Source organism: Onthophagus taurus, chromosome 1, assembly GCF_036711975.1.
Source record: "Onthophagus taurus isolate NC chromosome 1, IU_Otau_3.0, whole genome shotgun sequence".
NCBI classification, from domain to species: Eukaryota; Metazoa; Arthropoda; class Insecta; order Coleoptera; family Scarabaeidae; genus Onthophagus; species Onthophagus taurus.
The window spans coordinates 9,029,060-9,041,805 of NC_091966.1; the positions used below are offsets into that span (position 1 = coordinate 9,029,060).

The following is a 12,746-nucleotide window of genomic DNA, read 5'->3' on the forward strand; positions in this document are numbered from 1 at the left end:
TTTATATTTTAATGGTTTTGAAAGTCTGCTAGCAGCCTAATTATGCTCTAGGATGATGCGAAAAAGATGGTCTAAATAAAATATTATCATATAATAAGTTACTATAACCTGCAAAAATGACTAGAAGATGAAAATGTTCTAAAAGATTACAGTACAAAAGCAGAGTGATACTAATAAGTCAGCGAAAATAAATTAGAAGTAAGGCAGTAAAATATCAGGAAGTTTAAGTAAGAATTTATGTCAAAATGCCATAAGCCAGAAATATATTAAAAAGTTATTAGACCTAAGGCAGAAAGATAGTCGCAGCTTGCTAAAAGGGCTACTGACAAATTTTATCGTAACGCAGAATTATGCCAGAGCATAAATGCAACAAATTTAACACAAGTAAAGCAAAAGAATATTATTATTATACAATGTTGTTTGAGGCAGAAATGTCCAAACAAAGATAATATCAGGAATTTTTTTAGGAAACATTCCTTCATCTCTTCCAAGTGCCTTTGCGGTTATTTTCCAATCTTTCTCCTCTCGGTCCAGTATTTTTTCCTCTTTTCAATTTATATTTAACCTCTTTTTTTCCATTACCAATCTCTTTCAAGCGATCTTCTTCCTGTCCACTCCCTTTCGGACTTTTATAGTCTCTCTCCTTCCTGCTCTGCCTTATTCTTGTTTTTTTTCAGTCTCTGTTTAGTTTCTTTCATCTATTACCATTTTCTATACAGTATTTCTCTTCTCTATTTAGAATATTTCTTGCCTTTATAGCCTCTTTTCAGTTTCCTTCCTCTCTTTGTTTTCTTCTCTCTTTCCTTCTCTCCAGTCATTCATTCATATGTTTAGTTTATCTTTTTTTCTCTTCACAGTATTTTCCAGCGTCTATTCAGTCTATCTTTTCTATTACCTTGTTTTTGGTAGGATTTAAAGCAACTAACAAAAATTGATTTATTGAAAAATGGGAGAAACCCATTAAATAATACAGAAAACTAGAATTCATTCCGGAGGTGTTGATTTTGGAGACAGTTTCTTGTGTAAGGTACTAAAAATGACTTATTGATTGTTGATATCAAACTCGTGAGATTGTAATCTTCTAAAATTCCCTAAAATAATTATTTCGTTGTTGAAACGTCTGAGACTGTTACTCACAATGAAGACTTTTTTTAGTCCAAAAAATGTAAGCTGATGATGGCATATTGATTGCTGAAACCAGCTCATATAATGAAGATGTAGATGTCGGAGGCCCCTAAATAAGTAATGTACAGAAAATGGATAAATTTGTGTCATTCTTAGGTCCGCTGTTTTCTATTTTGTACATTTTTTGCATTTGTATCAGTCTCGTTGCAGCTGGAATAATAACATTAACATTTCTGGATGTATCTAGTTGCATTAATAAATGTGTGATATACAAGGGTTTCTTCAATATCACTCAAAACTCAAGTTTCAAACAATTTTCTCCCTGTAATTAACATGATTTCAGGTGTAAAAACAACACATTTAGGAGAATCGTAAATATGAACTGTTGAGGATTCTGAGAATTGCACAAGTTTATTGCTAATTTGAATATGAAAGAGGAAAACTAACTAATAATTTATAGTTATGGCTATTAACATCGTAGTTATAGAGTAGAATTTAGAGAAAATGTTAAGATTGGTCAAATCTATATAAGAAGTTGTTAAAGATAATCGACAATCATTAAAATGTGTTTGACACTAAAATTGATGCATAATTACTCCACAAAAATTGTTAATTTGTTTTAGTGTGTATAGCTCGATTGCAGTAAAAAAAGCAACACAACACTCGATTTATTAAGAGATTGATTAATGTGAAAAATTGTAATTAATAAAAAAATAGAGGCGAAAAGTTGTTGTTGTCGTCGGGTTTTAGTTTTAAAGAGTACCAAAACAGAAAAGCTAAGCGACGATAGAAGCAATTTAGCCGTCACCGTGAACGCGAGGAGAAGCCACAGCGGCCGCGGTTAAGAAACTTTATCGTTTACTAATTAGAATAAAGCGGCTTTTAACGACCAGGGCACTCGGAAAAACGGGCGAAAGCGTCGCCTCACCCTGAATCCAGTTGCTCGGGTTTTTGTTTCAAACTGCACCCGTTTGGGGGGACGCGCGCGATTAAGAGGGCAAAAAAAAACCATGCGCCCAGTAATTACTGTTGGGGAGAAAGTTTTTCGCAGGTGATTATAAAATAATAAACAAACTGGAAATTCGCCGGAAGTTCGTTCGCTGGTCGGTCGGTCGCGATGGAGAGTCTCGTAATATTTTGTTGTTTTTATCGCCTCGTGAGCTTGGGAATTATGCGAGAAAACGCTTTTCCAGTTTAAATCACCTTTCGAACGACCCGACTTTTTAATGATACCGTTGTGTTTTGTAAGATAATTTAATATATTTTAGTTCTTTTTTGTTTACGTGGTTAAATTTAATTTGTTGTTTAAAATAAACTTATAAAGCCTTCGTATACAAATTTAATTGTAATGGATGAGTAATTAAGTTCGCAGAGGTAAACATCGACCACCTAGTATCTAATACGTAGTAAAGTTTCTCTTAACCGAGCGTATAAAATTCAAATTAGCGACCGCTAGTTACATCAATTAGTTCTAATGACTTTAAACGATTAATTTCGACATCGTAACGTGCCTTAATAACCAATTAAACTACCATGTAGAGTTAATATCTATTTCACACTGCTCTCGCATGTAAATAATTAATAAGGTTTACGATCGATACGATATTTTTTTATAAGCTAGCTGTCAACGCTTAAGAATCGTGAAACTCAATGGTTCTCCATGTACTATTATTTACTGAGATTGATTAATCGTTCGCAATTTATACCTGCCGTACAGCCTTTGGTATTTCCGATCACGACTGCGCTCTATGGAACGACTGTCCTATTGTTTTGGTTCTCTCATTCATACAATAATTCCAGTACCAACAATGGCAAGTTGTCGCAGCTATTTTGGCAGTCAACCTCTGATTAATAGTTTGCCATCGTCGGGCAGAGCACAACTTTGCCCCGAAGCGCGTTGCCATTACTGCGCGTCGCATGAGATCGATAAATTTGAAAACTGCGTTCATCGTTTTCGCTTTCGAATGGGTAACGAGCTTTCAATTATAGAAATCGGACAAAGTCGTTGCCACTATCGGATCGAGGGGTGGACTTCCTCATCCTGAAAGGGAGCGCAGGAAATAGGAGGTGCCCTAAAATATTAAATAACTCGGATCTGATAAATCCTCTCTCTCGGTTGTGATTGAAAAAGTATGCCCGATTTCGTCGCGCAGCGAAGCGACGAAAAGAAATTGAAATTGTACGTGCCTTTAAAGTCCGTTCGTTGAAAAATACATCACCGGCGGCTAAGTAAGCGGACGCGAGAGAATTGCCGGGGTATTAAGAGCCGCCTAGAAAGTAAGATTAAAGCGAAATTTCCTTTTGTGATTCCACTTCTTAATTCCACGGATAAGGAGATATAAATAAACTGACGCTGAGATTTTACGGTGCTCTTTTCCAAGAGTTTATTAAAAAATTATTACTCTCTCTCTTATCATGGCTTTTTACATTTAAGCACTTTTTATTTGACATATTTATATAGCTAATTTTTTTTTATTTGTTTCAGGTAAGAAATATCGCTGATTCTTATTATCCACAAAGCCGTAAGTAATAGATAATAAATTAAACCAACACATAAAGAATTTGTAACTATCTACTGAGATAACCGGAGCAAGAAGTTATCTTTTCTAGCGTCTAAATCCGAGATTGCGAAGGCAAAACGAATTCCTGTTCGCATTTCCGTCGCCAACTGCAGTTTAAATAACCATACGTAATGCGAAAGGAAGAAGGCGCGCTCGTTCGAGTCGCAAGGGGAGGGCATGCATTTGCCGCCAGGTGGCGTCCCCGGGAGAAATTACGTTCGCCTTAAGGGCGTTTTCCCATAAATAGCGCCGACTCTTCCGCACTCTGCGTGGGTTCGTGAGACACGCACGTCTGTAGGTCAAAGTTCGACCGGGACACGATTGCCTTCCTGCCTCGTGGAGGCGCCCTCGGCCCTTCGTCTCCCCTTCCCAGACTTGGTCTCATAAAGTGCTCTTTAATTTACGATCGACGAAGCTCAGCCATCGACCCGAAGGCGGATCAGGAATTAACACTTTAGCCAAAGGTTCAAAGTTACCTCTCTCTCTTTTTCTCTCTCTATAGTTTGCCCCCTAGATTTAAAAGTTGTTTAACTCCGGCGGCCACTTATCAGATCTAATAAGGCCTTAATTACTTTTATAGTCTCCGCTGGACCGCGCTTCGGTTTGCTGTTACTCGAAGCTGCAGGAATTCGATAAGGGATCCTCGAGAGTTAATATGTTTGGACGCGTGGACTGAGTGTAATATGAATTTTCATCAAAATCTAAGCAATTTAAACTTTAATATAAACGTATAGAAACTTCTTCGTTCTTGAACGTTTTCTTATCCAAACAACTTCTTTTCTTGGGATATATTATCGTAATATTCCTCTAGATCTTCTAAGATTGATTTATATAGCATAACGCTGAATCTGCAAACTTGTCCCATAAATGCAAACTTCCTTTAGCCTACGTACAGCGGAAAATCTTTCATTTCTCGGGAACAGCGCATCAAAGCCACGACAGCGGCGGCCCACTACCAACAAAGAAACAAGAACGGCCAACCTACGGCCGTGTGTGTGTTCCATTGGCGACCGTGCGTGTATGTTAGAGTGAGGAAACTTCTTGGAGCATTACACGCTGTAATTGCTTGCTCAGCTTTAGAAAGAGACTCTGGAGTTGCAAGTGGAACCGACCGAGAGTGCTGAAGCGCACCATGTCTTCCAACAGTAACTTTCGTCACAGTACAGTTTCCCAGTAGTACTCAAAATGGACAAGAGATATTACATGATTTTCAAAGCAGCCTGCAAAATTATTATTCAATTTACTAGGAAAGTTTAATTAACATTTATTTGTTAGCACAAAATAAAATAATCTTGATTTTATTACAAATTTAAATCTAATTTTGTGTGTTAATTAAGGTGTGTTAAAAAAGAATATTATTCATGTTCATTGTATAAGTGGAGGAAGTGTGAGATAAGAATTGAAGTTGTAGGAAATGTGGAACCTCTGTAGTTGTTAGGTTATGATCTGTTCTGTGCGAACATGTTCTTGCAGAAGGCGGTTATTGTTGTGCGCGTTCAGTTAGATTTAACGGACCGATACAGGCTAGGCCCGGAGCGTAGACAATAGCGTTTACAGTTAAAGACGAGGTAATGGCGATTTAATGCGATCCTTCTCTATCCGGCAAAACAATTGTTCGTTCTCAGGATGCGTATGCGAAAAATCTCGACGATTGACGTATTCCGGGTTTATGTAATGCACGCAATACTCTCTTCCTTCCTTTCATTCTTTCTTACTTATTTTATTTCAGTTTAACTTCAAATTCCAAAAGTAATCCTATTACTATTTAATCTGACATATTGAACCTTCTTTTCAAATATCCTTTTTCAAATAAGATTGTTCACTCAATCAGTCATTTAACGTCAAAAATCATAAAGTCTTTCTAATCACTTTCGAAAAGTATGATCTTCTGGGAAACTTTTGAAGGGACACACCGTCGTAGTGGCGATGGTGCCGATTGCAATATACCGAACTAAGGCTATCAATCACGTCGGCTTCTTCGATACACTATCTGCTTTGTTGGCGGCGTAATATCAAATAAATTAAAAGTCCGTCAGAGCGACCATTTATCAACCAAACGGGTGAGTCGATGAAAGGGTTGGCATGTCATCTTCGGTGACAGTAACAGGTGAAGATCGGAAATGGATGTTTCGTATGATATACGACCCAGTCCTAACTACATCTTGTGAGAAAATGTAGAAGTTTATAAATTTATTATTAGAAAATTTGTGACAGAAAGGATTTTAAATACCGTTTAAAAGAGAATTAAAACTGGCTGAAATGCAACTGAAAATCATTTCCACCTTTCATATTCAGCCAGAGCATTCACTGAAATTTTGTGAAAAAGGAGCTTTTATCCACAAACCATGTCAACTAACCTACTTTTAGATCCCGTTAGCAGAACGTATAGAGTGCACGGATGGAAATTCAAAAAGGTAAACTCGAAATCGTTTGATATCGTAACTCTTTGCAAACGATTTTTTTAAATACCATTAGATTGAGTGTTTTGGAGAGATAAATCCTCGGGATATTCTAAAAAAATACGGATTTTTTAACTGTGGTGCGGTAAAGTACGGGAAAAGATTAATATTTCTAAAAGACTTAACTGTCGTCTTCCCACGACGTCACGGCGCAATACAAGTTTTTCGTCTTCCTCGCTGATCTTCACTACAAAATGACCAATCAACAATGGTGGCTATGAATCGTATCGAAAATTCGCCAGTCGTCCTTGACTATTCCCAATTCCAACGAAGAGGTAACCCAATAAACTGAAAAGCGAAAATTTTTAACAATAAGAACTTCAATAACAAAAAAAGTTATAGAGAAGACAGCCTCTAAAGAAAACGAAATTAAAAACGACTCTTCCCCAAAATCGAGCAACCCATAAAAATTACCTTCCGATAACAGTCGGATCCAAGAGAGAACGCCACATGCCCCTAAAAATCCGTAAACATCCGGTACGAGAAGACCCCCAAACGCGAACGAGATTCCTGTAAAAATTAAGGTGAAGGATAGAGATCTGACTAAACCGCGAAGAAGGTTTCTCTAAAGTGAAACTCTTTATACTGTCCCAACCCATGCGGGCGCGTACGATCTTAGATTCAATCAAATGCGTGTGTCAAATAACACGACTTGGATACAAAAGATGAAGGGTGAAGACTACACAGAAGCGTAAAACTCTGAAAGCTACCAATGTGAAAATAATCGATCTTACATGACATAGATGACGCTAATAATTGTATAAGTTAAAAATGTCGTTAATGTCATATAAAATTCAAGTATGACCACAGGTTTGATATTCTGCATCGCGTTGACTCTATTAAAGACTTAGGTATCATTTTAGATAATAAATTACTTTTTGGTCAACACGTTCATGAAGTTTTGGCTAGAACTAATAGGATGCTAGGAATTGTTATACGTTCGTCCAAATCTTATACAAACGTATAGCCTATAATTAATAGTTACTATGTATAATGCCTTTGTAAATAGTATTTTATGTTTTAGAAGCACTGTTGGAATCCTCACTATGATATGTTAATAGAATAGAAAGAGTTCAAATTAGGTCAATTATGTAAATTATTAGGTAAATAAGAAATGTAAGTCAATGAGCACACAATGTGTCTTATTAATTAATTTTGAGCAGAAATTGACAAATTATATATTATTTCGAAAGAAATTGTTAATATGGATGGTCATTACTGCTAATTTGATAAATTAGTTAGGGAATCACTTACTTACTTTTCCTTTCAAATTCCATTATCAAAGTTTAATAACGTTAAATATAATGCAAAATGAAATGATTTCTGGAAAATTAATTAAAGTTGAATCAGATTCTTAAGCAAAAAACTTTTACTTACCCTCATTAAAGTATCCAAAGAGAATTCAACCCGTTTTCTTTCGAAATTTACCCATTTGACAATTCACAAAAATAACATAACCTCAAATGTCAATAAATTAATTTGAAAGTAAAAAATGTAAATAAAACTGAAACAAAATTGAATTTATCAATCAAACGTTCAATCGATTTTAATGAAACGAATTGAAACTAGTAATTAATAGAAATTACTTTAAAATCACTTTGTAAATTGTGTTAACCAAACAATAATTTTTAACGATTTTATTTATTTAATGTTGGTAGAATTGAAATCCGTCCATCTTGGTCGTTGCTATGCAATATTCACTACGTTAATTATGACGTTTTAAAAGTAATGACATTTGGAATTTCAAATTTGCCAATAAAATAATCATAAAGCTTTACAATTAAACATTCAAATGGATATGTTTAGTACAAATTCACATAAAGCAAACAATTATCTTTATTAAAAATGTTAGTTATTAAGTTAGTCATTAAATGTTGTTCAAAATTAAATGATTTCTTTAGCATTAAATTTGAGATAGATTTTTAAGCAAAAATTTGTACTTACCTTCATTAAAGCATTCAAAGAGAATTATTTGCTCATTATAATATAATAATAACCCATAAAACGTACTCATTTTAAGAAATTAACTTCATCAATTGAAAACTCATTCTACCAGTTTGACAATTCACAATAATAACATAACCTCAAATATCAATAAATGAATCTGAAAGTCAAACATGTAAATAAAACTAAAATAAAATTGCATTTATCAATAAAACGTTTAATCAACTTTAATGAAACGAATGGAAACTAGTAATTAATAGAAATTACTCCAAAAGTTGTGTTAACCAAATAATAATTTATAACGTTTTTATTTATTTAATGTTGGTGGAATTGAAATTCGCCCATCTTATCTAATTATGACGTTTTACAAGTATTGACATTCTAAACGTCAAATTAAACAATTTAGTTCAAATATTAGGATGTTTAATGATTTTTTGAATCAGTAACATGGGATGACCCCTTTAAGAGAAATCGTTAATCAATGGATCTAAATGGACGGAGTAAGGTAAGAATTTATAAAAGTTGTATAAGGCCCACCATAACCTAAAGAATAGAGATAGGCGAAAATACAAACAAAATTAAGAGTATGCGAAGAGATGCCGAAATGAAAACATTGCAAATTATTCTGGGTAAGACTAGAAGAGACCGGATAAGGCATAAAGGAACGATGTGATATGGTGGGGATGACAAAAGATCCCCACCAGATGAAAGAGATAAAACTAACAGGCACAAAGAGTACAACACCAAGAACCTGAAAGATTACTACACACTTCTGCTACGAATTCAGTATGTAACAGACCAACATGTCTAAAACAAGTGGTAGATGAAGGTTTACACTGTATTACCAATGGTGTTAATGCCAAAAAGTAATACCTTTTATTTTCAAATAAAAATAAATAATCATAATAAATTCAAAATAAAATAATTTTCCATAAATACGTACATTAAAACAATATATTATTTGCAAAATTTTATCAATTGTTTTAAAATAATTTAAGATTTTTATTTTACGAATGACAGAAATATTCTGTATATACATACATTGTTGTATGTTATAACGTTGTTTATAATTATAACTAAAGACGATCGTTTATCCCATAACAGCTTCTTAAGAAGTCGTTAACTCTATATTTAATAACCGGTTATTATTATAAGCCCCGAGAAAATGCCTACGTCTCAAAGTAATTATATCGGAAGAAAAAGGTGCAATAACTATTATTTGTGCATTCTATAGACACCTGGTTACGTTTATTTGTTCGTCTTTTTTTCAAACTCGGTCACGCAAATCCTTTTAGTAAATTCATTTACGATAATGTACAAAAAGAAAAAAGATCGTGAAATGTTTTATTGAGTATTGACCTTTTCCGTGCTAAATAAAGTGTTAAAAATTGATATTGAATTCGTGCCGTATTTATCGAAATTATACGTAACAGGGGGAAAGAAACTGGCAATCGTTGGTATAGATCGATTTGAAAAGACGATGCCGTAACGTAGAAAGGCTAAGCTGAAGAAAGTCTAGCAGGAGATATTGAAGTACTGCAGAGGATTAAGACCGGAAGTAACGATGGCCGATAGAAATGGCTTGGCGCCGCTTTAATATGTCATCTTTCGAGCCGGGGGAGAGATATTGCTGAATCGCCCGCCTCGATTCCTTGCGCTTTCGAGTTTATGATTGGCGCCGGTCTTTTTGCGGCCTCTTTTTAACAGGCCGGGGGGAAAACGCTGTGCCATCAGACTGGAATAATGTGCGGATTACGTTCGGTTTTGCTTTCTTTAAATTAAAGCATTACACGGCATTCGAACAGCGCGAAATAGGAAATAAAAATATCCATTACGTAAAAACAACATATTCAACATTTTATACAATTAGGGGATTGCATTTAATGATTTGTAAACGCCGGTGAGTGCGTATTTTCCAGGTGTGTATAGTATTTGTTTTATTAAATTTCAAAAATATTTGCCTTTTAACTGTGTATACCTGTTCGTTCGGTTGTGGTTCGGAATAACAAATGGTATTTTCGATAACCTATTAATGTCGAGTTGTATTATCATTGTTATACTGACATGTATAACAGTTACTTGTACAATTTTATTGGAATTAAAATTTGCGAATTAAAATTTTTGGGCATTATTAGGTACTTCTAATTTCGTTTATACATATTTGTCCAATTAGGATTACTTCATTCAAGCCATCCAACGAATTGCGGGATTAAAAGGTTAGTTCAAATTGGGTAACCGGAAGAGAGATTCTTAAACTAACAACTCGAGTAATTTAGTGAGTAAGGCACCGGGAAGGATGGAATATTTCCAAGTTCGGTCGGGCCCATTTTATCGCATTAGCCGAGTTCTCTTTGCGCAGCACACATTCGGAATGTGCGGAGGCGAAACTTTCGGTCGAAGTTCGGTCTCGCAGCTGCCTCCCGCATTAACTCCGATATCGTTAGCTAATTAAATTCCTTTTATATTAAACAATGCGGTCGTTTAGCGCGGTTGCCTAACCAGAGAAACGGGACCTCCGCGGTAAGTTTTCTAGGGCGGATGTTGTTTCTATACGCCTACGGTACTGACGGGACGGCATGTTAATTAACTTATTTACTTAGACCAGATTGGCGTGAGAGATACGGAGATTAATGTAATCGACGTCGAGTCACGATTTCAAACCAACTCAGAATGGTAATGAGTTGGGTATATTTAAAACAACAGATTTCATACCGATAGGTTACATTTTTATTTATTATAATAATAAACTTTACATACCCATTATAAATAATGGTTAAAAATAATAATTGGTTTAATTATATATATTTATAAATATTAGTTTTTCGATTAATTTACGTAAATTTAAGCACATTATTCAACGTTTCTGAATAGTACCTTAACTTAAAAATGTTGTTTTAGATGATTCATTCGAAATTTATGTCTCGAAAATCATCGGTTGAAAGAAATTTAATTTTGAACAGGTATATGAGTTTTATGAGTTCAAAACTTGGCGGGATGTGGGTAAGATCGTAAACGGGGTAAGATCGTAAATGGAAGATGAAAGATTTGAATCCATTTTAAAGAGTCATATACGAGGCTAGTTCGGTAATAGTTGCTTAAAATTTTCTATAAAAATTTCAAATGATATTACTGTCTCTATCATACTTCAGTGTTTTGCAGAAGAATTTTATCATGTGTAAAAAATTAAGTAGATTTAGATTCCATAAAGTGGATGTTAAATGTTTCAATTTTAATGGTTCTACATTTCACGCAAAGTCAACTTATGATCGTTTAACGTTTATACGTGAAAAGAAACTTTAAAATAACTCTTTACATTACACGTATACGTGTATTTCTAAGAATCGTTACAATTCATGTCAACACAAACACAATATTCTAACAATATTCTAATTAGTTTAATAATTCGATGAATAAAATCTTACCCGTGTCAAATCTAAAAATTAGAGTTTGTGTTTGGAAATTATCATCACATAGATCAACCATGTCGTAGACTAACAATCCAATACAAGATTGGATAGTATGAACTGAGTTTGCATTACATAACCAATAGAATGTCATACACGACCGTACAATTATTCCAATCCCTAGGTTGAATTCACGTTTGTTATCACATAAAACATTTACACCAATGAACCGCGTACTTGAGGTGTGTGTATCATGTAAGGATTGATTTTCTTTTTAAGTTCTGTTTGTATGGAACTATAATTCAGTATTATCTCTCTCTAAATAATTTCCTTGGGAAGTAACACAGCATTAGAGACGGTCTTTCAAGAACCTCTTTAAAAATGTGTTGATAAACTTTTTGTGACGAAAGAGCAAATCAACATATATTTGCTTTTTGAATTGCTCTTTCTTGCTTTTTAGAGACTTAGTGGAGTTGAAGTGTGTCACTCCATATACTCTAACTCAAATATTCAAGACTCATCTCGAGTGAGGATACGTTAGATGTCGTTTAAGTTCTATGTATATTGATGAAAGTCCGAAAGATGGAGGTATTCCAATGTGTGCTTCATCATCTACTTTCTTCCTTTTAAAATTTTCTTAATTTTGTGAAAACTCTGGGCTTGATAGAGTACTACATCCGTAGACCTGGGCATCATAGAAAGCCTTCATAGCCTCAAACCTTATTACCTTAGAGTCGAAAACCTTTCGCCTACACCGTTGATTCTAATTTCTGTACCAATCTATGGGTTAGAGTTTTTGGTAGGCTTCAGTTCTGGATCATCCCGATGATTCTCTCATTTTGTTGTAATGTCTTTTTACTCATTCTTTACCTTTGAGGTGTTCACTTACTTTTAATAATTATCTCTCTGCTCTATTTTTTTGTATGTAGTCTTATTTGGCTTATTATAAAATTTACTTTATTGAAGAAGTTTTCCTCGTTTAACAGTTGTGTTTTCTCTTAATATTTTTCAAATTATCAGCACAATTCTATTTTTCAGTGTTTCTGGACAACCTCTTTAGTATTCTTTTTTATCATAAATTCTATCTTTATTTTTCCTTGTTAGGTTATCATAAGGTCAAGTACGATACGGATTCTTCAATTGGAATTATCTACAGATGGAAATTACTGATATAAAACATGTAATTCATAATAATCGGACATAAATCTTCAAACATGTTTGTAATAATAACGATACGATACTATGAGCAATGT

General features: G+C 34.3%; 1 protein-coding gene and 1 long non-coding RNA gene across 7 annotated transcripts in view; one reads left to right on the forward strand and one right to left on the reverse strand.

Annotated features, from left to right (window-relative positions):
* LOC111417394 (RNA-binding protein 6) overlaps nucleotides 1–12,746 on the forward strand; it is a 348,948-nt gene that overhangs the window by 112,658 nt on the left and 223,544 nt on the right. The gene's annotated exons all lie outside the window — the stretch shown is intronic.
* On the reverse strand, nucleotides 5,923–6,650 carry LOC139429167 (uncharacterized). Its single transcript, XR_011639854.1, has 3 exons — nucleotides 6,560–6,650; nucleotides 6,048–6,433; nucleotides 5,923–5,993 (listed from the first exon to the last, which is right to left on the reverse strand). It is a non-coding gene; the product is annotated as an uncharacterized lncRNA (long non-coding RNA).